The sequence below is a fragment of the Microcaecilia unicolor genome, chromosome 1 (assembly GCF_901765095.1).
Source record: "Microcaecilia unicolor chromosome 1, aMicUni1.1, whole genome shotgun sequence".
Classification (NCBI taxonomy): domain Eukaryota; kingdom Metazoa; phylum Chordata; class Amphibia; order Gymnophiona; family Siphonopidae; genus Microcaecilia; species Microcaecilia unicolor.
The window spans coordinates 150,226,730-150,253,194 of NC_044031.1; the positions used below are offsets into that span (position 1 = coordinate 150,226,730).

Here is a 26,465-nt window from a genome sequence, read left to right on the forward strand (position 1 = left end):
TATTCAAGTAAATTATGTAAGGAAATGGTCCAGACAGAATAAAAGGGTGTGCTTGCAAATGGGATAAGCTTCAACCACTTGCAAAATGGAACTTCAACAGCATTCATGAAGGTCTGCTATAGAATATCAATGATGCAACTCTGGCAGATCAAAACAAAACATCTTCCTTAAGGGGAATATATTATATTTAATGCTATTAAGGATGACTCAAGTATTAAAGCAGATGAATTCTGTATCATACAGAACAGGGGCCACACCTTCTTTCAGTCAAGATATCTAATGTGGAATTATGTTGCAGATACTGTGAAAATTATTCTATTCCATACTGTTACATTTGCCCAGAGCCTGACCACCCTTTATAACTTAAGACTATACATTTCAATCTCTTTAACAGTGTTTTCCAACCCTGTTCAGGAGGAATGCCTAAGTAGTGTTTTCAGGATTGTCACAATTAATTTGAATGAGATAGATTTGCATACATGCACTGGGTCCTTCACATTCATTCCAGGTATCCTGGAAATTACACTGATTAGGAATACACTGATCTAGACAATACAAACGATGTGATTGATATTCAGCACTTATCCAGGTAGGAGTGATTGACCAACCAGCGATTTTCAGTGGCATTATCCACATAATTGTACTGAAAATCTTTACTAACCACCCCACCACAATCCAGATAATGTTGGTACAGTCAGGGATGAGCCAAAATTTGTCCAGTACCCATGATATTCAGTGCCACACCTGGATAACCAATTGGATAAAAACAGCTGTCACAAGGATAGTGTTCTGGATACCGGTGCTGAAAATCAGCAGAATTTGGGAACTTTATGGTAGCCACCTTATATCCAGGTATAAATTCTGTGAGCAGCATTTGATGTCAAAGCTGACTGTTGATCACAGAGTTTAAATATCAAGGGGAAAGTTTTGGGGGGCTTTTTTTCTTAGCTAAACTGATAAAAGAATCCAATATGGGGTGTATAATGAAACTGCTCAAATTGCAATGACATAATTTTGACCTGTGGGGTTGGCAAACAAAGTAAAACTATTACATTATCAGGGCAGTTCTACAAACTGGTGCCAAGACAAAGGCATGCACTTAGCACCGATTCTGTAATGGTTTCAGGGAGCGCCTAAGCTATTAAAGAAATACGACAAAAAAGCTGCATTGGCGCACATAAATATAGGCAGGCTCACTTAGGATACGTCGATAGCAGGTGTAAATTTGTACACCTATGTGTAGCATGCAGTGCATGCAACTGATAATATTCTACATGCTGCACATGACCCACTTATGCTCCATCCATGCATGCCCCCCTCGCAGGTACATGCAAATAGACTTTGATGAATATGCCATAGAATAGCACCTGGCAATTACACACATAACTGTCAATTATTAGTACCTCTGACACGCATGTATGCTATTATTCTACAATATTATATGCCTAGTTATAGAATTGTCCTTTAAATGTTTCAATTATTGTGTTGTACAACTTTTTTCCTTACTTAGTATGAGTGAGGGATTTTATTATTGGGTTGATTTATTCAACAGATACATATTAAGATAGATAGATAGATAGATAGATACAGTGGGGGAAATAAGTATTTGATCCCTTGCTGATTTTGTAAGTTTGCCCACTGACAAAGACATGAGCAGCCCATAATTGAAGGGTAGGTTATTGGTAACAGTGAGAGATAGCACATCACAAATTAAATCCGGAAAATCACATTGTGGAAAGTATATGAATTTATTTGCATTCTGCAGAGGGAAATAAGTATTTGATCCCTCTGGCAAACAAGACCTAATACTTGGTGGCAAAACCCTTGTTGGCAAGCACAGCGGTCAGACGTCTTCTGTAGTTGATGATGAGGTTTGCACACATGTCAGGAGGAATTTTGGTCCACTCCTCTTTGCAGATCATCTCTAAATCATTAAGAGTTCTGGGCTGTCGCTTGGCAACTCGCAGCTTCAGCTCCCACCATAAGTTTTCAATGGGATTAAGGTCTGGTGACTGGCTAGGCCACTCCATGACCCTAATGTGCTTCTTCCTGAGCCACTCCTTTGTTGCCTTGGCTGTATGTTTTGGGTCATTGTCGTGCTGGAAGACCCAGCCACGACCCATTTTTAAGGCCCTGGCGGAGGGAAGGAGGTTGTCACTCAGAATTGTACGGTACATGGCCCCATCCATTCTCCCATTGATGCGGTGAAGTAGTCCTGTGCCCTTAGCAGAGAAACACCCCCAAAACATACATTTCCACCTCCATGCTTGACAGTGGGGACGGTGTTCTTTGGGTCATAGGCAGCATTTCTCTTCCTCCAAACACGGCGAGTTGAGTTCATGCCAAAGAGCTCAATTTTTGTCTCATCTGACCACAGCACCTTCTCCCAATCACTCTCGGCATCATCCAGGTGTTCACTGGCAAACTTCAGACGGGCCGTCACATGTGCCTTCCGGAGCAGGGGGACCTTGCGGGCACTGCAGGATTGCAATCCGTTATGTCGTAATGTGTTACCAATGGTTTTCGTGGTGACAGTGGTCCCAGCTGCCTTGAGATCATTGACAAGTTCCCCCCTTGTAGTTGTAGGCTGATTTCTAACCTTCCTCATGATCAAGGATACCCCACGAGGTGAGATTTTGCGTGGAGCCCCAGATCTTTGTCGATTGACAGTCATTTTGTACTTCTTCCATTTTCTTACTATGGCACCAACAGTTGTCTCCTTCTCGCCCAGCGTCTTACTGATGGTTTTGTAGCCCATTCCAGCCTTGTGCAGGTGTATGATCTTGTCCCTGACATCCTTAGACAGCTCCTTGCTCTTGGCCATTTTGTAGAGGTTAGCGTCTGACTGATTCACTGAGTCTGTGGACAGGTGTCTTTCATACAGGTGACCATTGCCGACAGCTGTCTGTCATGCAGGTAACGAGTTGATTTGGAGCATCTACCTGGTCTGTAGGGGCCAGATCTCTTACTGGTTGGTGGGGGATCAAATACTTATTTCCCTCTGCAGAATGCAAATAAACTCATATACTTTCCACAATGTGATTTTCCGGATTTAATTTGTGATGTGCTATCTCTCACTGTTACCAATAACCTACCCTTCAATTATGGGCTGCTCATGTCTTTGTCAGTGGGCAAACTTACAAAATCAGCAAGGGATCAAATACTTATTTCCCCCACTGTAGATAGATAGATAGATAGATAGATAGATAGATAGATAGATAGATAGATAGATAGATAGATAGATAGATAGATAGATAGATAATAACAGGCTGCTTAACAGCCAGAGTTACTAGCATGAGTCAATGTGTACTAACGCTATTAGCGCACATTATTACCAAGGAGCTTGGATTAAGACAGGAGACAGCATGATGTCAAAAAGTCGACCCCTCTGCGGAGCCGCCATATTGGTGGACACAAAACAAATTATCCTCTGCCACATCCTTGTTGGTTCGCAAATAAATTCTCAATAAATACATTTACTTCATTCAATAAACCATTCGAAAGTTAATTCATGTGTCAACTTTAGAGGTCCTTTTATTAAGAAGTGTTAAGGCCACTGTAGGCTTACCACGTGGCAATCCGGAACTACCGCTGGCCCTATTTATTACTGCAGCAATTACCGTCGGGTTAGCACAGAAGAGATCAGATACCCCAATAGTTCTCAACAAGACTCTCAAGTATCCTAACACCAGTGAGTTTTCTGAGTATGCACAATGAATAGCATGAGATAAATATGCATTTGATATCAGCATTTATTCAGTAATTACCCAAATACGAATACAATTATAATGTTAACTATATGACTGTGTCTGCCTCTGATGGTTGTTAAGCTAGCCCACTTATACAATAATACCAGTTCAAAATTTGGCACAAAATATTTATTTTTAATATTTAGACTTATAAAACCACTTGTCCCTGAACTATGCTCAAAACAGAATAATCTGTTTGTGTATTTAAAATGTAAACTTCAACAAATGAGATGAAGTGAAGATATAATTTCATGTGCTCCAATGAAAGGAGAGTTTAATTTTCTATACTACATGACTCGCAATCTGGATTCCGTTCCCTCTATAGTTCTGAAACTGTTTTAGTTACTCTTCTAGCCAAATTTAAGCAGGAAATAGTTGCAGGAAAAAGTATACTTCTCCAATTTGACATGTCTAGCGTATTTGATATGGTCAACCATGACATTTTACTAAATCTCCTTAACTACTTTGGGATCGGCGGAAAAATACTCAGATGGATTAAAGGTTTCTTATCCTCTAGATCATACCAAGTAAAATCGAATTCAAACATATCCTCGTGGAAACAGTTTGTGGAGTCCCTCAGGGTTCACCATTATCGCCAACACTCTTCAACATAATGATGACTCCACTGGCTAAATCCTTATCCAATTTAGACCTTAACCCGTTTATATATGCTGATGATGTTACAATTTATATAGCATTCAGACACGATCTGACAGAAATGACCAATACAATCAAGATCGGTCTAAACACAATGGACGCTTGGGCAAACTCATTCCAACTGAAATTAAATACTGAAAAGACTTTCATTTCAACATAATAAGTATAATCCTACAACCATGAACATCCCAAACCACTCCCTAACCTATCTCGGATAGCCTAAAACTACTTGGCGTCATAATTGACCATAATCTGACACTTGAAAACCAAGTAAATTCCACTACAAAGAAATAGTTCCACTCAATGTGGAAACTTAAACGTATAAAACCTTTCTTTCCACATGATGTATTTCTCAGCTTAATACAATCAATGGTATTAAACCATTTAGATTACCGCAACGGAATTTATGCAGGTTGTAAAGAACAACTAACTAAGAAACTTCAGACCGCACAGAATACAGCAGCTAGACTGATATTCAGAAAATCAAAATTTGAAAGTGCCAAACCCCTTCATGAAAAACTGCACTGGCTTACCACCAAGGAACATATTGACTTCAAGGTTTGCACTCTGGTCCACAGGATTATTTACGGTGAAGTTCCTGGATATATGTTAAACCTCATAAATCTACCACCCAGAAACAGTACCAGCCTATCCCGTACTTACTTAAATTTGCATTATCCAGACTGCAATGGTCTTAGATACAAATCACTTATGCATCCAGCTTTTCCTACATAAGTACACAACTGTGGAACGCTCTGCCCAAAACCTTGAGATCTATTCATAACCATCTCAACTTCAGGAAATTACTGAAAACCAACTTGTTTAAGAAGGCCTATCCCCCTGACCCAAATTAACTTTCTACTTCCTGCGACACAGAAAAACTATGGACCGTATTGGACTTCTATCACCACCCCCTCATTATTTCTTTGTTGCTCTATACTTATGTTTCTTTCAAGTTGATTATTATATTGTGTATTTGTATTTTATCGAACCGGAGCCTGCCTCTCCGGTATTGTGTAAGCCACATTGAGCCTGCATCTAAGTGGGAAAATGTGGGATATAAATGTGTTAAATAAATAAATAAAAATATATTCCATCTTTATAACACAGGCTTTCCCAAGCAGATTACAACAACAGTTAAGATGAAACCATCAGGAAACAGGATATCGTCACTGAAATTTGGCCATGTATTACTGTATTGTATAAAACAGTGTACAAAAATGAGCAGAAAATACAGAGCTTGAGAGAGGGACTTTGGAGTGACAGTGTCTGAGGATGCAAAAGAATGTGTCAAAGTGGTGGCAATATCCAAAAGGATGCTTGGCTGTGTAGACAAAGGAATCACCAGCAGAAAAACAGAGATGTTTATGCCCTTCATTGGTGAGGCCCCATTTGGAATACTGTGTTCAATTCCGGAGGCAGTATCTTGTTAAGGACATAAGAAGACTTGAAGCAGTCCAGAGGAAGGTGATGATATCAGAATTGTGCCAAAAGAGGTATGAGGCGAGACTTGAAGACATGAATATGTATACCCTAGAGGGAAGATGGAATAGAGGAGATATGAAACAGATGTTTAAACACTTGAATGGTATTACTCTACAAAAAAAAAAAAATTCCAGAGAAGGAGAAGCAATAAAACTAGAGGACACAATTTGAGGTTGCAGGGTGAGAGACTTAAGAGTAACGTCAGGAAATACATTTACATGGAGAGGGTGGTGGATGCCTAGAATGCCCTCCCAGTGGAAGTGGTAGAGACAAAAACAGTGGCAAAATTAAAATATGCATGAGAGAGACACAAAGGATCCTTAAATAGATAGATAATAGTACCAAAACAAAACTTAACACATGAACAGATATAAGTTCGTATATGATGCTCAGGAGTGGTGCTAAAGATCACCATTTTGAACTGGTGTCTCCCTTGGTCTTTTGGAAGAGCCTATACACCCTACTCCCTGGATTCTCTCTCCTGAAGTGAAGCCAATGCCAGACATACTTTTATGGTCTGTTTTCCATATATGGCAAGACAGATCAGGATGGGCTGGAGGAGGTTTCAATGGCAACTCCAGTAGTTGGGAAGTAGGGACAGTGCAGGGCAGACTATTTATAGTCTAAGCCCTGAAAATGGCAAGGAAAGATCAGGAGCAAGTATGCATATTTTACATATTCATACGATACAAGTGTGGATCTTGTATATCTCAGTTGGGAGGGAAAGACATCGTATAGTGGAACTTACGAGTTAAATGTTGTAATACAACTAGATCCTTATTAAAAATACAATAGGAATTTCTATTATTCAAACAGTTTCTCATGAAAAACAAAAAACAAAAAAAAACCTTATAATCTGTCTTATAACTACAACTGTATATAAAATTGATCCTGAATGTTCAGTATCATCTATATGCAGAATACTCGTAAAAGATTTAGGGGAGTGGGGAGTTATCAATATGGGCTACTGTTGAGACATGTTTACCACTAACATGTTTACCACAATTAAGCGCCTTGATCGAGAGAAGCTGCAAAGGTGCCTTCCATCAGGGAATCCTATGAAGGTTGGGAGTCTTCTGATTCCTGGGATTCATCTAAGTCTTCGTCTTCCTCTTCCTTCTGATAGCCTTAGTGTTGTTCCAAGGGTTAGCTCAGTGCAGGTTGAGGCTAGGCCTTCTATGGGGCTAAGCAGTTCTTGCGCAGAGGACATATCTTGTCAGAGATTTCTCCTTTAGACTCTGGGTTGTCTCAGAAATGGTGTCAAAACATTTTTGGGTCAAAATGTGGACCTCTTTGCTTTACTAGAGCGGGGCCAGGATGGGCAGGAGCATAAGAAAGGGGATGATGGGAAAGAGGAGGTAAAGAAGAAGAAGGGTTGTTAGGGTTTAATATTTATGCCAATGTCCTTGGTGCAGTAAAACTGGTGTTGTACCCTGGGTTGTTGTGGTACACAAATATTTTATGGGCTTATTGGACTTTCGGTGGTTGAGTGTGGCTCAACTATGATGAGCACTTTCAGAAGAGTCTGGCACAGGACAAGTCCGAGGCATGGGAATATTGTGATGTTGTGGCTCTGGGAAATGATTGTGTCTTCAGTTGTTTTTTTAAACAGGCCTCTCCTCAGGGGCATCTGTTCCCTTAGGGGGGAGTCAGGTTTCAAGATTTGGGGCATCAAAAGTTCTCTGCTGCTGGAGGGGCTGAATCATTTGAGGTTCCTGGTGGGCAGTGGAGTGGCTCTTTCTCCCAATGCTGGCTGCCAGAATGTATGTGGAAGAAACCATGATATGGTCACAGTTTTTCTCTCTTTCTAAACAACTTGACTTTGTGTGTTAATTTATTTGTTCACCAGCAGAGATTCCAATAGATCCAGAATGGACTGAAGAAGCAAGCAGTGACAGTTAAGGCCATGAGTAACTGAAATAATTGAGAGCACATCCTGTGTCATCTGCAAATTTAATCACCTCACTCATTCCCTTTTCTAGATCATTTATAAATATGTTAAACAGCATCGGTCCCAGTACAGATCCCTGCGGCATTCCACTACTCACCGTCCTCCTTTAAGAAAAATGGCCATGTAACCCTACCCTTTGTTTTCGCTCCAATAACCAATTCCTAATCCACAGAAGGACATGTTCTATTTCATGACTTTTTAATTTTCTCAGGAGTCTCTCATGAAGAAGTTTGTCAAAATCTTTCTGAAAATCCAGATACACTACAACAACCGGCTCACCTTTATCCACATGTTTATTTACACCTTCAAAGAAATGAGGCTTACCTTCTTCCTTTCTCTGCTTCTATTAATTCTGTGTCCTGCTGTTCTTCCCTTCCCCTCTCTTAGCCCCAATCTCATTTTCCTCTTTCCTCCTCTGAGCTTTTAACTGTTAACCGCCTACCTGCCTTTTGGCAATTGGCTGTATATCAAATATAATATAAATAAATATTTTAGGCTAGTAACAGTTTTAAAAGGTAAAAGATTTAGCTGAAGAGGTAAAATATTGCACCTGATTGGAAGCCTTGATATACTGTATAGTTTAAAAGGATACTGAAGCCTGACTCAACAGATTGTACTGTAGTGTATTACAACTGTATAACAACTTTTTTCAGCAGGTAATTTCTTCATGCCAGTACAGGCTATATAAATATTATCAGCATGCCATATATCATGTACTTTGTGCATTTCATCTGTCACACACATTTAGTTTTAGAGTTATACATTTTAAATGGTTTGCAATAAATCTACCATACAGTACTTCTGAATTTAAAGCTTTGCATCCTCCTGCTATCCATGCTATGCATTTGCATTTATGCTGCAAAATTGTACTTAGCACCAAAAAATAAAAGCCTGATTTATTAAAGGTTAAAAGAACAGGTTTTCAAAGGTAAAATACATGACAGTACCACTAAATATATGAGAAATGACCTTATATATGTAAATTAAAGAATGACACAATTTATTTATTTTCCTTACAAACTATAGATTGGTAGCAGTCTGCAGGAAAAATAAAGTTCCTTATTTCTTTTTAGAAACAAAGTCACAACAACCAGGGATCATAGAAGACCTATGGTGTGAACTGAAATGAATAACTGTTGACTCAAGAATAATGGTTATTATTATCAGCAGAGAATCCCAGAGACTCAAAATAGATCAAAGAAGCAAGAAGTGAAAGCTTAAGGCGATGAGCAACTAAAACTGTTATGATAGCAATAGCATTCTGACTAAAAGCCCTAAGGATACATCAAAACCTTGTTTCCAAATAAGTCAGAAAATACACTATTTTGTGCAAAATGATGCTTTTGAATTTTACACATGTCAACAGCTATCACAGGTTAGAATGTAATGTCTGTGCAGGAAATTTATATATAATCAAAACCTACCAGGCAGGTAACATAACCATATATCTTTACCTGAATATTCAAACACACCAGAGATGTATGTTACTGTATATCAATAAAGTTAATTTGATAAAGGCATCCAGTTAAGGACAGCTATTTGCCAGACCTGAGTGATCCAGGTAAGTTTAACTTGTCAGTGCTAATCAACTACAGTTTTATAGTGTCCTTGGGACAACTTTGCTTTTGTGTTCATATAAATTTTATGAAGCAACAATTTGCCCAGACAAAATTTAGGCAATGAATGGGTGGGAGGAGGGGAGAGGTAGGGAAAGACAAACTAAAATTATCAGGATGGGTCAAGTTAGCTGGATAAAATCTTTGAATATTACCTCTATATAATATTGTTCATGTAGGTTTGATTCAGTGATGCCCTGAACAGTTTCATGAATGAACCAAAGCAAAAAAAATTGTTCAGAATTTAATTTAAAAAAAGAACAGTTTTTGCTGCTGCTGCTGCTGTTGTTGTTGTTAAGACAAAGGGGGCAATTCTATAAGTGGGGGGCCTCCTTTTAGGTGCACCAATCCTATTCTATCGTGGCATCTGAGCGCCAAGATTCAATTAGAGAATACTAGTGTAACCTGGTATTGGCATGCCTAACATTTGTGTGCTTGCAGCTATACCAGCCATAGATGATCACAAAGGAACAGAGTATTTGATATATTTGAAGAAATCAAATAGAGAATTATGTTCTTATAGTAAATATCTAAATTTTCAATTTCTGTATACTGTATTCTCAGTACCAAGGCAACACACACAAGCACTAAGCAGCTGCTGGCACATCCTGGCTAGCCTTTCAGTTCTTCTCCAATCCTTCTCCAATTTCCTTTTTTGTTTTAAATGCATTACATTTCTTTTATGATACATATACTTTGAATAGTTCACTGTGTTATACATTTATAAAGCTAGGCATTCCTAGAAGTACATACATTTAGATTAACCATAATAAAATATATAATGCATAAAATAGCTTCAAAATTTTGAGTACTCTTAGACTTTAGAAATCACATATTACTAAGGGGCACTTTTACAAAGCTGTGGTAAGCACGTTAGTACTCACCGCAAGTTAAAAAAACACTTACCGTGGGGTATGCTGTAATTTTGGCATGTGCACGTGATTCCCACACATTAGGTAATTTTTTTTAGCACTGGGGGCATGATTGGGGGCGAAGTGCGGGCACGCTCAGTGCTAATGAATTAGCACATGGACATTGTCATGCACTAACCCATTAGCTTGTGAGCCCTCACAACCTAGAAAATAGGTATAGTTAAGGCCTCATGTGCTAACGGAAAAATTAGTGCATGACCATTATTGCCAACTAGTAAAAAAGGCCCGTTTCTGACACAAATGAAACGGGCGCTAGCAAGGTTTTCCTTGGAGTGTGTATGTTTGGGAGAGTGTATGTGAGAGTGACTGTTTGAGAGTCAGAGTGAAAGTGTGAGTGTGTGAGAGAGAGAGTGAGTCTGGGTGTGAGTGTGTTTGTGAGAGAGTGTGTGTGTGAGAATGAGAGTGTGTGCAAGTGTGTATGTGAGACACAGTGTGAGAGAGAGTGTGTGTATGAGACCAAGCGAGTGTGTGAGTGACTGTGTGGCACATAGAGAGTGAATGTGATAAGTGTGAGACAGAGTGTGTGAGAGTGAGAGTCAGAAAGACATTGTATATGAGAGAGAGAGTGTGAGCTGTGCCCTCCCAATCCATGGCCATCTGTCCCCTGCCCCCTCCATTCATCCTTTTACAGCAATTCCCCTCTCTCCCTGAGCCCTGCCCTCCCAATCCATGGCCATCCATGTTTCTCTGTCACCTTTCCCCTCCATTCATTCCTATCCAGCATTTCCCCTCTCTGCCTGAGGCCTGCCCTGCAATCCATATCCATCCATGCCCATCTGTCCCCTCCATTCATCCCTATCCAGCAATTCCCCTCTCCCTGAGTCCTGCTCTTCCAATCCATGCCCATCCATGCTCCTCTGTCACCTGGCCCCTCCATTTTTCCCTATCCAGCATTTCCCCTCTCTGCCTGAGGCCTGCCCTGCAATCCATATCCATCCATGCCCATCTGTCCCTTCCATTCATCCCTATCCAGCAATTCCCCTCTCCCTGAGTCCTGCCCTTCCAATCCATGCTCATCTGTCACCTGGCCCCTCCATTTTTCCCTATCCAGCAATTGCCCTCTCTACCTGAGGCCTGCCCTGCAATCCATATCCATCCATGCCCATCTGTCCCCTCTATTCATCCCTTTCCAGCAAATTCCCTCTCTCCCTTAGTCCTGCCCTCCCAATCCATGCCCATCCATGCTCCTCTGTCCCCTGCCCCCTCCATTCATCCATTTCCAGTAATTCCCCTCTCTCCCTGAGCCCTGCCCTCCCAATCCATGCCCATCCATGCTCCTCTGTCCCCTGCCGCCTCCATTCATCCTTTTCCAGCAAGTCCCCTCTCTCCCTTCCATGACCCCCCCCCCCTCGCATCCATGCTCCTCTCTCTCCCATGTCCCAGCCTGGCCCGCCCTCTTCTCCCCCCCCCCTTCGCATCCATGCCCCCCCCCTTCGCATCCATGCCCCCCCCCCCTGTTCGCATCCATGCATCCTTTTTTTTTTTCTTCTTCGTTTTAACTTTACCTCCGTGGCGGTTCGTGCAGCGAAGCGTCAGGGAAGGAGGCGGCGCTCCCGACGTCTAGCTTTCCCTTAGGCGGAACACAGCGAAGGGAAGGCTAGACGTCGGGAGCGCCGCCTCCTTCCCTGACGCTTCGCTTCCGGATTTGTTTGGTTTGAGGCGAGGGCGGGGCAAAGACGGCTGGCTGGCTTGAAGGCTTCACACCACGAATCCACGAACCCTTCAGCCTGGGAGTGACGTCAGATGGCTTCAAGGCTTCAAGGCTTCAAGGCTTCAGGGCTTCACGGCTTCACAGAACGTTGTCCTCAGAACGTTGAGGGTGCGTTTTATTATATTAGATATACAAAAATCGGTCATTTTACTCACTTGTTAAAAGGTGGCCTCAGCGTATGGAAACCCACATACTAGTAATAGAGCAGGTCACCTTTTAGCACAACTTTATAAAAGGGCCCCTAAGAGGGGCATAATCGAACGGGGCGCCCACGTTTTGCTGAGGACGTCCTCGCAGGATGTCCCTGCAAAGGGGTGGGGAAACACGTATTATCGAAACAAGATGGGCGTCCATCTTTCGTTTTCATAATACGGTCGGGGACGCCCAAATCTCAACATTTAGGTCGACCTTAGAGTTGGTCGTCCCCGGTTTTCAGCGATAATGGAAACCGAGGATGCCCATCTCAGAAACGACCAAATCCAAGCCATTTGGTTATGGGAGGAGCCAGAATTCGTAGTGCACTGGTCCCCCTGACATGGCAGGACACCAACCGGGCACCCTAGGGGGCACTGCAGTGGACTTCACAAATTGCTCCCAGGTGCATAGCTCCCCTACCTTGGGTGCTGAGACCCTCAAAACCCACTCTCCGTAATTGTACAACACTACCATAGCCCTAAGGGGTGAAGGGGGGCACCTACATGTGGGTACAGTGGGTTTCTGGTGGGTTTTGGAGGGCTCGCTGTTTCCTCCACAAACGTAACAGGTCAGGGGGGTATGGGCCTGGGTCGCCTGTCTGAAGTGCACTGCACCCACTAAAACTGCTCCAGGGACCTGCATACTGCTGTCAGGGAGCTGGGTATGACATTTGAGGATGGCATAGAAGCTGGCAAAAAAATATTTTTAAAGTTTTTTTTAGGGTGGGAGGGGCTTAGTGACCACTGGGGGAGTAAGGGGAGGTCAACCCCAATTCCCTCCGGTGGTCATCTGGTCAGTTTGAGCACCTTTTTGAGGCTTGGTCGCAAGAAAAAATGGACCAAGTAAAGTCGGCCAAGTGCTCGTCAGAGACGCCCTTCTTTTTTCCATTATCGGCCGAGGACGCCCATGTGTTAAGCATGCCCCAGTCCCGCCTTTGGTTATGCTTCCGACACCCCCCCCCCCCCCCCGTGAACTTTGGTCGTCCCCGTGACGAAAAGCAGTTGAGGACGCCCAAAATCGGCTTTCAATTATGCCGATTTGGGCGACCCTGGGAGAAGGACACCCATCTCCTGATTTGTGTCGAAAGATGGGCGCCCTTCTCTTTCGAAAATAAGCCTGTCACAAGTATCAGGAACTAAGGAGGACATCAATTCACCTCCATGTGTGGATTTTGTTTCTCTAACTTTCATATGATACACACTTAAGAGGGTAGACGGGGAAATTATGGACATGGGCTACCATTAAGACATGTTACTTTACCACTAACTTGTGCTATTTTAGCTCAGGTCCTATTTTATGCAATGAGAGCTAGTTTTTAATAAATGGGGTTAACAGTGAAAATACTACTACTACTAATAATTTCTATATTGCTACTACATATATGCATCACTGTACACATTATACATGCAGGTACTTTCTCTGTCCCTAGTGGACTCACAAACGTTTTTGTATCTGGGGCAAAAGAGGGTTAAGGGGTCATTTTACAAAGGCACACTGAAAAATGGCTTGCGGTAGTGTAGGCACGGGCTTTGGGCACACCGATCCATTTTTCAGTGTGCCTGTAAAAAAGACCTTTTAAAATTTTTGCTGAAACTGGACGAACAGCAAAATCAAAATTGCCGCGCGTCAATTTTGACTCTGAGACCTTACTGCCAGCCATTGACCTGGCAGTAAAGACTCATGCGGTAACTGGGCAGTAATGACCTATGCCGCATCAAGTGCCATTTGGCGTACGTCCAAAAATATTATTTTTCGGACATGCGTATCGGACGCGTGCCAAAAATGAAACTATCGCAAGAGCCACGTGGTAATCTGCTGTAACTCCATTCTGGCACGTGTAGACGCTTACGCGGCTTAGTAAAAGGGCCCCTAAGTGACTTGCCCAAGGCCACAAGGATCTGCAGTGGGAATCAAACCCCGGTCACCAGACCAAAGCACGCTGCATTAACCATTAGGTTACTACTCCACTCCAACCCATCTTAATGGTAGCCCACATTGACAACATCAACCCTAAAGGTAAATATTTTCCCAAAGTTATTTTTCTGGCTTCAAAAATTATTTTGGTGGTGCTATTCTGACTTCCAAGTATACAAAAATACTTCTAAGAATTATAAAAGAATTTAATTACTTCCAGACCTGAAAACCTGACACTACATTCCCACTGAGGTGAAACAGTCTCTGGACAAGCTCCTTTCACTTCCCCTAGTCCCTCAAATGTATCTAAGGAGAAAACAGATGGGTTCACTATGATGAAGATAACCTCTATTAGGGCATGCAAAATTTGTGCACTTTAATCAATTTAGGTGGCCCTTTCACAGTTATTAAACCTCTTTACTATATTCTCAGTCATTCCATAGCAAAAATGATCAAATACCACTCTTACATGTCCTGAAAACGGGGTATTTATCAGGGTGGCTTGCAAAGTAGAATTGCTGGAGCCACACACTACAAATTCAAGTGAGAGTGTCCTACATTTTCACAGGATAGTTGTTTGTCTACCCATAAGATTCCCTTCACTGAGCACCTCACAAATCATTCCCTATTTTAGAAACTAGTACACTATGTTTGCACATTGTAATGACAGGCATCACCTCTTAGTTATTCTGAACAGATTAGTTTTTTAAGTTACGTTGTAGAAGGATTCTAACAGAGTTCTGTTAAATGCCCGTAACCAGCAAATGACCTCAAAAGCTCAACTTTTATTTATTTAATTTTTTTGTCTAACTCAATAGTATATAACAAAGAACTCTGAAGCTTAAGAACAGCAGGCATACTCCAACTTTATGTCTTACAATCTTCTTCTTTCTTGCTTCAAATTGAGTGCATGAACTCTATTGCATCCCAAACTTCTGCTGTTAAGATGTACATCACTATAAAATGAACCATATAGCCATGCCTGTCAATTAATACAAATGTTTAATAGTGTTTCATGCAAAGCTGATATATAGGAAATTGCATTATAGGAAGCATCAAAATTTGGCAAAGAATGTTTTCCAGCTTTTTTTTCCCTTCTTGCTCATCAAATATAAGAAAACTGATGTGCTGTTGAACGGCAGCAGATGTTCTTTAAATTAGTCACCTTATTGTCTAACTCCTCTTACTCTCCTACCTTATATTGTTATTTGAATATTTTTACTGCTGTAATTGTCTATTGCTTATGTTTGATTTATTCTTACTGTACACCACCTTGAATGATTTTTTTCAAAAAGGCAGTAAATAAATCCTAATACATAAATAATAAATAAATAAAATAGAATAATCATAATGCTTATGAAAACAAAGAGAAACTTGAAACTTCCTTGCCCTCTACCACCTTATCCCCACCCCTCCTCAAACCAACCATTTCTAAATTCTGAAGGTCTAAAACATCATACTCCCCCATTAAAAGGCACTCAATGTTCATGACTGTCCACAGGATATCAACCAAGTACAAAATGGAGTCCATTTGTTGTTTATATATTCACACCTTACGGGATTTCTATGCAGTTATCTTTGTCTTCTAATACTACATTTTATTTAAAGATCAGACACCATTCAGCATGATATATATGAAATAACAGAGGAACCAGGAGGGAGGAAATCACTGTATCTGTAAAGAGAAAGAGAGAGAGAGAGAGAGAGAGAGAGAGAGAGAGACCACCTATCATCAACTGATGTAATATAAAGGCAGAGACCCCGACTCTCTCTCCAGTTTAGAAGAGATCATTTGTACCAGAGGTTCCAACCCAGTCCTCAGGACCCATTCATGCCAGTCTGGATTTCAAGATTATAAACAATGAATATACATGTGATAGGATTGGCACAATGGAGGCAATATGCATAAAAAGGGTTTCAGGGGTGATCCAGGAAAATACACGGTAAGCCTGACTTCAGTGCCAGGCAAAATAGGGGAAATTATTATAAAGAATATAATTACGAAACACACAGACAAACATAATGGGTTCAACCAAGGCAAGTCTTCACCAATTTGCTTCATTTCTTTGAAGGCGTGAATAAACATGAAGATAAAAGTGAACTGGTTGATGAAGTGTATCTAGATTTCTAGAAAGCTTTTGCCAAAGTTCCTCATGAGAAACTCCTGAAAAAATTAAAGACTCATGGGATAGGAGACAATGTCCTTCTATGGATTAGGAACTGGTTATTGGACAGAACACAGAGGGTAGGGTTAAATGGCCATTTTTCTCAAATGAGGAGTGACTAGTGGCGTGCCGCAGGGATCTGCACTGGGACCGATCCTATTTAACATATTTATAAATAATCTGGAAATCAGAATGACAACTGTAGTGATTCAATTTGCAGATGACACAAATCTATTCAAGTTGTCAAAACACATGCAGACTGTGAAATATTGCAGGAAGACTATAGGAAACTTGAAGACTGGGCATCCAAATGGCAGATACAATTTAATGTAGACAAATGCAAAGTGATGCACATTGGGAAGAATAATCCAAATCATAGTTGCCTGATGCTAGGGTCCACCTTAGGAGTAAGCACCCAAGAAAAAGGTCTAGGTGTCATTGTAGACAATATGCTGAAATCTTCTGCCCAGTGTGCGGCAGCGGACAAAAAAATCAAACAGGATGCTAGGAATCATTAAGAAATGGATGGAAAATAAGACCAAGAATACTATAATGTCTCTGTATCGCTCCATGGTGCGACCTTACCTTGAGTATTGCATTCAATTCTGCTCACCATATCTCAAAAAAGATATGGCGGAATTGGAAAAGGCTCAAAGAAATGCAACCAAAATGATAAAGGGGATGGAACACTTTTCATATAAGGAAAGACCAGTGCTTTTTTTGTGCCGGTACGCAACGGTACGGCGTACCGGCACCTTTTTCTCCTCCTCCCCTCCCCTCCCCTCCCATTACTTCCAGCGATTCTCCGCCTCTCTCCTGCCCTCCCATCGACGTGCAGCGATTTTTCCGTCCCTCCCCTGCCCTCACCTCTCTCATATCCAGCGATTCTTCGTCCCCCAGGGTCCTCCTTCATTGCCTGCCAGCCAGCGTCGGACTCAGAAGCGAACGGTGCAGGCAGCGATTGGCTGGCAGCGTCGTAGCTTCCCTCTGCAAGTCCCGCCTATGCGTAAACAGGAAGTTGTAGGCGGGACATGCAAAGGGAAGCTACGACGCTGCCAGCCAATCGCTGCCTGCACCGTTCGCTTCTGAGTCCGACGCTGGCTGGCAGGCAGTGAAGGAGGACCCTGGGGGACGAAGAATCGCTGGATATGAGAGAGGTGAGGGCAGGGGAGGGACAGAAAAATCGCTGCACGTCGATGGGAGGGCAGGGGAGAGGCGGAGAATCGCTGGAAATAATGGGAGGGAAGGGCAGGGGAGAGAGAACTGCTGGAAATCAATGGGATGGGAGGGAAGAGCAGGGGAGAGAGAATTGTTGGACATAGGATGGGATGGGAGGGAAGGGCAAGGGAGAGAGAATTGCTGGACATGGGAAGGGCAGGGTAGAGAGAATTGCTGGACATGGGATGGGAGGGAAGAGCAGGGGAGAGAGAATTGCTGGAAATCAATGGGATGGGAGGGAAGGGCAGGGGAGAGAGAATTGCTGGACATGGGATGGGAGGGAAGAGCAGGGGAGAGAGAATTGCTGGACATGGGATGGGAGGGAAGGGCAGGGGAGAGAGAATTGCTGGAAATCAATGGGATGGGAGGGAAGGGCAGGGGAGAGAGAATTGCTGGACATGGGATGGGAGGGAAGGGCAGGGGAGAGAGAATTGCTGGACATGGGAAGGGCAGGGGAGAGAGAATTGGACATGGGATGGGAGGGAAGGGCAGGGGAGAGAGAATTGCTGGAAATCAATGGGATGGGAGGGAAGGGCAGGGGAGAGAGAATTGCTGGAAATCAATGGGATGGGAGGGAAGGGCAAGGGAGAGAGAATTGCTGGACATGGGAAGGGCAGGGGAGAGAGAATTGCTGGAAATCAATGGGAGGGAAGGGCAGGGGAGAGAGAATTGCTGGACATGGGAAGGGCAGGGAGAGAGAATTGCTGGACATTGGATGGGCTGGGAGGGAAGGGCAAGGGAGAGAGAATTGCTGGACATGTGAAGGGCAGGGGAGAGAGAATTGCTGGACATGGGAGGGAAGGGCAGGGGAGAGAGAATTGCTGGACATGGGATGGGAGGGAAGGGCAGGGGAGAGAGAATTGCTGGACATGGGATGGGAGGGAAGGGCAGGGGAGAGAGAATTGCTGGACATGGGAAGGGCAGGGGAGAGAGAATTGGACATGGGATGGGAGGGAAGGGCAGGGGAGAGAGAATTGCTGGAAATCAATGGGATGGGAGGGAAGGGCAGGGAGAGAGAATTGCTGGAAATCAATGGGATGGGAGGGAAGGGCAAGGGAGAGAGAATTGCTGGACATGGGAAGGGCAGGGGAGAGAGAATTGCTGGAAATCAATGGGAGGGAAGGGCAGGGGAGAGAGAATTGCTGGACATGGGAAGGGCAGGGGAGAGAGAATTGCTGGACATTGGATGGGCTGGGAGGGAAGGGCAAGGGAGAGAGAATTGCTGGACATGTGAAGGGCAGGGGAGAGAGAATTGCTGGACATGGGAGGGAAGGGCAGGGGAGAGAGAATTGCTGGACATGGGATGGGAGGGAAGGGCAGGGGAGAGAGAATTGCTGGACATTGATGGGAGGGCAGGGATGAGATAATTGCTGATCATGGAGGGGAGGGCAGGCAAGATAGAATTGCTGGACATGGAGGGGAGAGAGGAGAATTGCTGGACGGGGAGGGGAGGACAGGGAAGAGAGAATTGCTGGACATGGAGGGGAGAGAGGAGAATCGCTGGACAGGGAAGAGAGAATTGCTGGACATGGATGAGAGGAGAGAGAGGAGAAATGCTAGAAATGGATGGAGAGGAGAGCAGGAGATAGAGGAGAATTGCTGGACATGGATGGAGGAGTTGGCTAGGAGAGAGGAGAAATGCTGACTTGGATGGAGGAGAGGGGAGAGAGAATTATTGCTTTATATGGATATAGAGGAGGGAAGAGAGATGAGAAATACTGGACATGAATGGAGGGGAGGAAAGAAAAAAGAAGATGCACATGGATGGAGATGAGGGAAAGGGAAGAGGAGAAAAACTGCACATGGATGGAGAAAATAGGCAAAAGCTGGATCCATGTTATACCTCCTCCAGTCAATTCCATGGAGGAGGACCCAGCTTTTACTTATGGATGCAGGGCAACAAAAGAAGAAGAAAGGAGGAAAGTAAAGAAATAAATGGAAAGAAAGCCCTGGAAACGGAGTTAAGAGAACAGATAGAGAGCAGCAGAATCAGAGACTGGGACCAATATGGATAGAAAAACAAAGTCACCAGACAACAAAGGTAGAAAAAATCATTTTATTTTCATTTTAGTGTTTGGAATTTGTCTTATTTTGCACTGGGTATACCGGAGCTGTAAGAGCTTACAGAAATTATTTATAATGAAAAAAAATCACATTATTTTTTCTCCTATACTAGTATAATATTTTCAATGATGTCTGTTTATATGCGCCATGGCTGGTAAAAGGGGTGTGGCTAATGTGGGTGTGGCTATAATAGGGGCGGTGCCATGTGTGGTGACCCCGCCCACAATGAGTACCGGCACCTTTTTTTCTACAAAAAAAGCACTGGGAAAGACTAAAGAGGTTAAAGCTCTTCAGCATGGAAAAGAAATGGCTGAAGAAAGATATAATTCAGATCTACAAAATCCTAAGTGGTGCAGAATGGGTAAAAGTGAATCAATTTTTACTCTTTCAAAAAGTATAAAGACCTCTCTACGAAATTACATGGAAATACTTTCATAAAACAAGTAAGAGGAAATATTTTTTTCAGTGAACGGATAATTAAGCTCTGGAACTCATTACCATAGGATGTAGTAACAGCGGTTAGCATATCTGGGTTTAAAAAAATGTTTGGACAAGTTCCTGGAGGAAACATCCATAGTCTGTTATTCAGATCGGCATGGGGGACGCCACTGCTTGCCCTGGGATTGACAGCAGGGAATGTTGCTACTATTTTTGTTTCTGCCAGTTACTTGTGACCTGGATTGGCCACTGTTGGAAGCAGGATACTGGGTCCATGGACCATTGATCTGACCCAGTGTAGCTATTCTTATGTTCTTATGTCCCAATGATTGGATTGAGAAATCCTGATCAATACTACGGCATATTGCTCCCATGACTGAAGGAGTTATCATAAGAACACTGTGCTGCAAATACTGGAGGTAATCCAGAAGAGAGCTACACAAATGGTATAATGTCTATTCCCAAAGTCATGGGAATATGGTAGAGACATTCAGATATCTCAAATATATAAGAATGCACAATAAATAAAAAAAATAAATCAGAGTAAAGAATGCCCTGGAACAAGAGATCACAGTACATGTAGGTAGTCTCAAGAAAAGTCAGACAGTATTTCTTCACAAAAAGGGTGAAGTGCATGGAATAGGCTTCCAGTGGAGGTAGTAGACCAGGTAAGTCACTGAACAGAATGGTGCCCTTGGCAAGGGGTGCTTTTGAGCGCCCTTTTCTCTTTTTGGACTCTCATGCTCACAGACTGACTCAATGGTGTAGTGTGATGTCCAGGGCGATTATCCTGCTTGCCCACCCCGTGTAACAGGTTTGGTGGTGGAAACAAAGGGAAACTAAGTTCAAGAATACATGGGATATGCACAAAAGATTCACTGATGCAAAAAAAATGAAGACAATCCAGAAACAAACTGAGGTTCAAGGCTATGCACCAGAAATTAAACTGGGTAGACTAGAGGAGCAATACAGTCCTTATCTACTGTTGTTTTCTATGTTTACATTTTCTCCCTCTCAGGCTGTCTGTCATGTATCATTCTAAAGTGTGTACAGTTGTATGTGTGTATGAATGATACTCTGATCTTAAATTGTAAGGCATGTTTGATTTGCTTGTGTAACAGAATGAGTTGTGAATCCATCTGCGCTATTAGTATAGCCATAATTAAGGCTGCCCTTTGTTGTACTGTTTAGACAGTGTTCATAAAAGGGATTTTTTTTTTACTTGAGTTTTTCATGTAATTCACATCTTCATTTTATCCCAATGCCATGTACAACTGTTTAGAAATGAGGGTAGTTGTATGTGTGCTTTATGTATAGTTTAATTTAGTTTATTAAAATATGATATACCATTTAACCTGTCAGGACCATAGCTGTGTATAATGTCAAATAAAACAAAAATAAAAAGGATAAGAACTCCAATAATATACAGAAAAGAAGACAACTATTCATGCCAAGAGCAAAGCTCAAAAATCTTAAAAACAAAAAGAAAAAAAATCCCACTAAAATAGCACTAAACAGAAGTCAGTATCATCACTCTAAAATCAGTCTTAAAATATGTCTTCAATAATCGCCTACCGCCTTTCTGTTTGTTATTCCATCTTAGTTTGCATTTATATCAAACCCTTCAACTACTCGTTTACTACAACTAGTAATATTCTTTTCATGACTTTGTAATTGTATTTACTATGTAAGCCGCATTGAGCCTGCAACATGTGGGAAAGCGCGGGGTACAAATGCAATAATAATAAATAAATGTTTTAAGCCTCTGTAAGCTACCCTCAGCATGAACTGTAGTTGAAAGTTGATTCCAAAGAGAAGGGGACAGCCAAAAGAAAAAGCTGATTCCTGGGTCTCAATCAAAAGAGCTTTGAAGGAGTTGGGTATTACTATCCTAAAATCTACCAGAGACTTCAGAAGCCTATTGGGCACATAAGGCAACACTAATGATGCTGAATAACTACAGACCAGAGCATAATAAACTCTATGTGCCAGCCAAGAATTTTAAAAAGAATATGAAACTTTATTGGCAACCAATGAAAATAAATGAAAAGAAGGGTAATAACGCTGAGATGCACTTCCTAACAAACGCACTGCAGAATGTTATAAAGTTTGTAATCACTGTAGAGAATTATTGGAAAGACCCATATATACAACATTACTATAAACCAATTTAGATGTGTACGTTTGCTCTTTGAAGTTACAATGTTAAAAGTTGATCTAGCGCCATGTTTTTAACTTCATGACATTTACCATCTTATCACATGCCTTTTGCTCTGCCCTGGTAACATCATAGGACTTTATATAGCCAATGTCCATACTATAATCATTGTAGGTTAAATCAGCAGAACAGCAGAAGTTTCCACACAATCAAAAAAGAAAAAGAAAAAAAGATGGGGAATAAAATGCCATAACACTCACACATTTCCCCTAAACAGCCAAAGGAGTAACAAGAACAGTTAAGCTATATATTCTTATGCCATTTGATTTCTCTTCTGTTTTCCAGAGCCAGTAGTAATTTGTGTATAATAAATCCATGAGGGTTACAGTACGGTAATCTATAGTACTCATGAGAGCTGACAAGCAGGAATGTAAGTAAACTCTTGCCAAGCTTCAGTTCCACCAAATATTCAATTTTGGGTCTTCATTTAAATTTGAACATGTGTAAAAGCAGAAAAGTGTGAAAGAAAACAATTATATTGGTGCTATAAAAATGTTTGATAACATAATAAGCATTAATTAAAGGCATTTCTACTATTCTTTTAGTTAATTTGTTATTTCAAAATGATTCATCTTACTGCTTGGATATTTTTACTTATTATTGTTTTGTATGCTCATTTTAGTTCTCTTATTGTAGTTTGCTTTAAAAGTTTGATGTAAGCCACACTGAACCCAAACTTGTTTGTCATCAATCAATCAATCATATAAGGTGTTTAAAGCAAGTTTTTCAAATATATTAACTTTGAACAAGGCATTCAAAAAAGAAATCAAGTGAACTAGGCATCTGAGATTCAGCGTCTTTTTGTGTGCACATATGCTCTAAAAAGTAGCCTTTATATGCATAAGTGCCCTAAGTGCTAATCTATAAGGGCATGTGAGTATACATAGAGGCAGAGCATGGACAGAATATGGATGTTTCTCTCAGTTATGTATGCAACCTATAGAATCATAAAAGTTACATGTGCTCTTGCAGCATTTAGGCATACTTAGTTATGCCAGCTCCATGGCACCTAATGTAAAGCGTGCCGATGACTAGTTAAGCTAGTATTTGATAATGAAATCTAGGTGCCCAGATGTTGTTACAGAATAGGCACTTCTCACAAGGAATCAGGGTGCCTACAGGGAGCCACCAGCCTATAGAATTGCCACCTTAGTGTGCTGCATTAATCTTAACATGTATTAGCTATCACATTAAATACCTAACATGGAAATTCATATTATAGGGATGTGAAAGGGGAGAGGGTGCACCTTTATTTATTATCTTATATATTTTTTAAATACAATAATATCATAACAGATATAGTTTTTTTTTTAATCACATCAACATAAATAAAATCTGTATCCACAAAGTATGATTAGAATGCTGCTAGTGTGAGTGTTGTCTCTACATATTAGATGCTACACAGAAGAATTAATTATGCCTCCAACTATGCTGTTAATGCCCTGTGTAACTAATGCTCTGTGCTGACAGCCCTAATTGGAGATTTTGCACTTAAAGTAATCTAACTTTGGCTGTTAACATGTATCAAGTGCAAACCTCAAATGCAGGTTAGTAAATGGGCCTCTTGATAAGCATCATATTGTGATTTCATCTAACTTGAGTCTAATAACATTAGAAATGTTTGCCTTATAAATCATCTGCATATGTCCAAAGTCTATCAGGCTCATTTTCAAAGCACTTAGCCTCCCAAAGTTCCATAGAAACCTATGGAACTTAGCCTCCCAAAGTGCTTTGAAAATATGCATCTATGTCTTCCATTTTTTAAAACAAAATATGTATTCAAATTGACATTATACATCTGTTGATTTGAATTATACCTTTAATTGATCTTCAAACATCATACGTTAACAAGATTCAAAGGTTCATGCTGTAACCGGACTTGAACGGAGCGAAGTCGGAGCTGAATCTGAGCCGTCTGGTGGAATACCAGCGATCCAAAAAGACCTCGCTAAACTCTAACATGGGCGAAAGGCCTGAAACTGATCGCAACCGTTGACTGCCTCGTGGATGACTCGGAGTCGGAGCTGACTGGCGAGGTGCTGTTGGATCAAGAGGCATATTTTCAAAGCATTTAGCCTTCCAAAGTTCCATAGGTTTCTATGGAACTTTGGAAGGCTAAGTGCTTTGAAAATGTGCCTCCAAGAAACCACCGACAGGTTCCAGGGCGGGCGAAAGATTCGAGACTGATCGTGGCGGAAAGCCGCGTGGTCTTGGAGCGGGTGAGCAACCCGAGGTTGATCGTGGCAGTAGGCCGCCTCAAGGCCGGGGCACAACCCCGACCGGATCAGGTCCAGCTGCGCTGAACTTGCGCAACCTCACTGGTACCGGTGATTGACGGCATTCTCGGGAGACCGCCACGAAAACTACTCCCCGTGGTCCGGGGTTGAGATAGCTGGTGGGGACATTGGAGTCCGGAGGACGCTGGGGACCCAAACAAATGCAACCAGCCTGCACGTTGGAGCCTGAGGCGAAATCGGACCCGGAGACCAGATAAGAGCTGCTGCCGTTAAACTGCCTGTAATTCTGCCTGTTCACTGTGCTCTGCCTGTTTTGTTTTGTGTTGCCTTGGTTACACTGGAGATAGCGGTCACACAGACCTGGAGACCTGATGAAAGCAGTTGCCACTAGGCTACTCACGACTCTACCTACTTGTTTTGTGTTATTTGTTTCGTTTTATGTGCACTGCAATGAGGTATTAGCTGTCTTCCTTTTAAACCACAACTGGACAACAAATACCCCAACCAACGTTTAAATCTGCATATTTTGCTAATATAGACCTAGTACAGTGGACTAAACTGTTTAACTACATAAGAAGAGCTGCACAATATAATTTTGCATATAAACTGATAATTTAAATGTCGGCTAAATATCATAAAACAGCATCTAAGGGAGCCTATTCCGAAAAGATGGGCTCCACCTGGATTCAAGATGGCGTCCAAGCAGGACGTGTGACATAGACGCTCCCGAAAATTTTTTTTGCCTTAAGCCTACCTTCGTTGAATTAATGCCGAAAAGGAAAGGAAAGCCAAGGGGACTACCCCTCCCGAAGCCAATTCCTCCCTTACCGGGACAGCAGTCTATGGCTACATTTCTGGTTTCTACTCCAAATGCGGACGTTTCCGCTAGCGGGGAAAGGAAGAGCCCCGCTCAGGAGAGCGAATTATCGCTCACTCCGCTGGGACCCTTGACCCCGACGCGTGCACCCGGAACTGCAGTACCGAAACCCGATTGTGAGGTGGTTTCGAAGGAGTGGCGCGCTCCGGAGGTAGCAGCGACGCCCGATGTGAACCAGGGGCTGGCGCCGGGAATCCAGAGATTACCAGGAACGGCAATTGGGGAAACCAGTGTGGAATCGCCGATAACAGCTGAGCAGGAAGCTATTTCCCGCGCTTTAGCGATCCAACCTCTGGTGAAACCCCAAGAAGTATCTCTGGAGTCGATTTGGATGGCGTTAGAATCTCTTCACAAGGTCTGTACCTCGTTTGTTACTGTCTCCTTGAATAATGCCTCACAGATAAACTTTTTGAAAAATCAGACTGAGGGATTAAAGACAAGGCAAACAGACTTGGAAGTACAAATTGGAAAAGTATTTCAACAACAAGCTCAAATTTCAGGTGATCGAATATTAATCCATAGGAAAATAGAAAACATGGAGAATCAAACAAGGAACCTGAATTTAAGGCTATTAAACTTTCCAAAATCCAAGTTTGTAGCCCCCAAGGATATGTTTGCCAAATTTCTAAACAATCATCCTGAACAATCACTGCCCCCACTACAAAAAATCTACTACTTGGAAACAAAAGCTCCTTCGCAACAAGATATTCCTAAACAGGCTAATTTACATGAATCCTTGGATTTAACAAATCTTCTTGAACAGTCTATAGACAACACTGAGACTAAGGCAACCTTAATTGTAACGTTTGTCTTTTTACAAGATAAAGAATCTTTGTTGAGACTTTATTTTTAAAATGTTCACCCGGTATTTAAAGGAAGCAAAGTCTCAGTGTTTCCAGATATTGCCCGTTGGACCCAACAGAGGCGGAAGAAATTCCTGGATATGAAACAGGAATCTGTTAGCTTAGGGGCTGTTTTCCAATTACGTTTTCCTTGAAAATGTATTTTGATATTTAAGGAGAAGAAATATATAATTTT

At 42.0% G+C, this 26,465-nt stretch overlaps 1 protein-coding gene across 1 annotated transcript in view; it reads right to left on the reverse strand.

Moving 5' to 3' along the window:
* DGKB (diacylglycerol kinase beta) overlaps positions 1 to 26,465 on the reverse strand; it is an 876,561-nt gene that overhangs the window by 624,489 nt on the left and 225,607 nt on the right. The window lies entirely within an intron of this gene.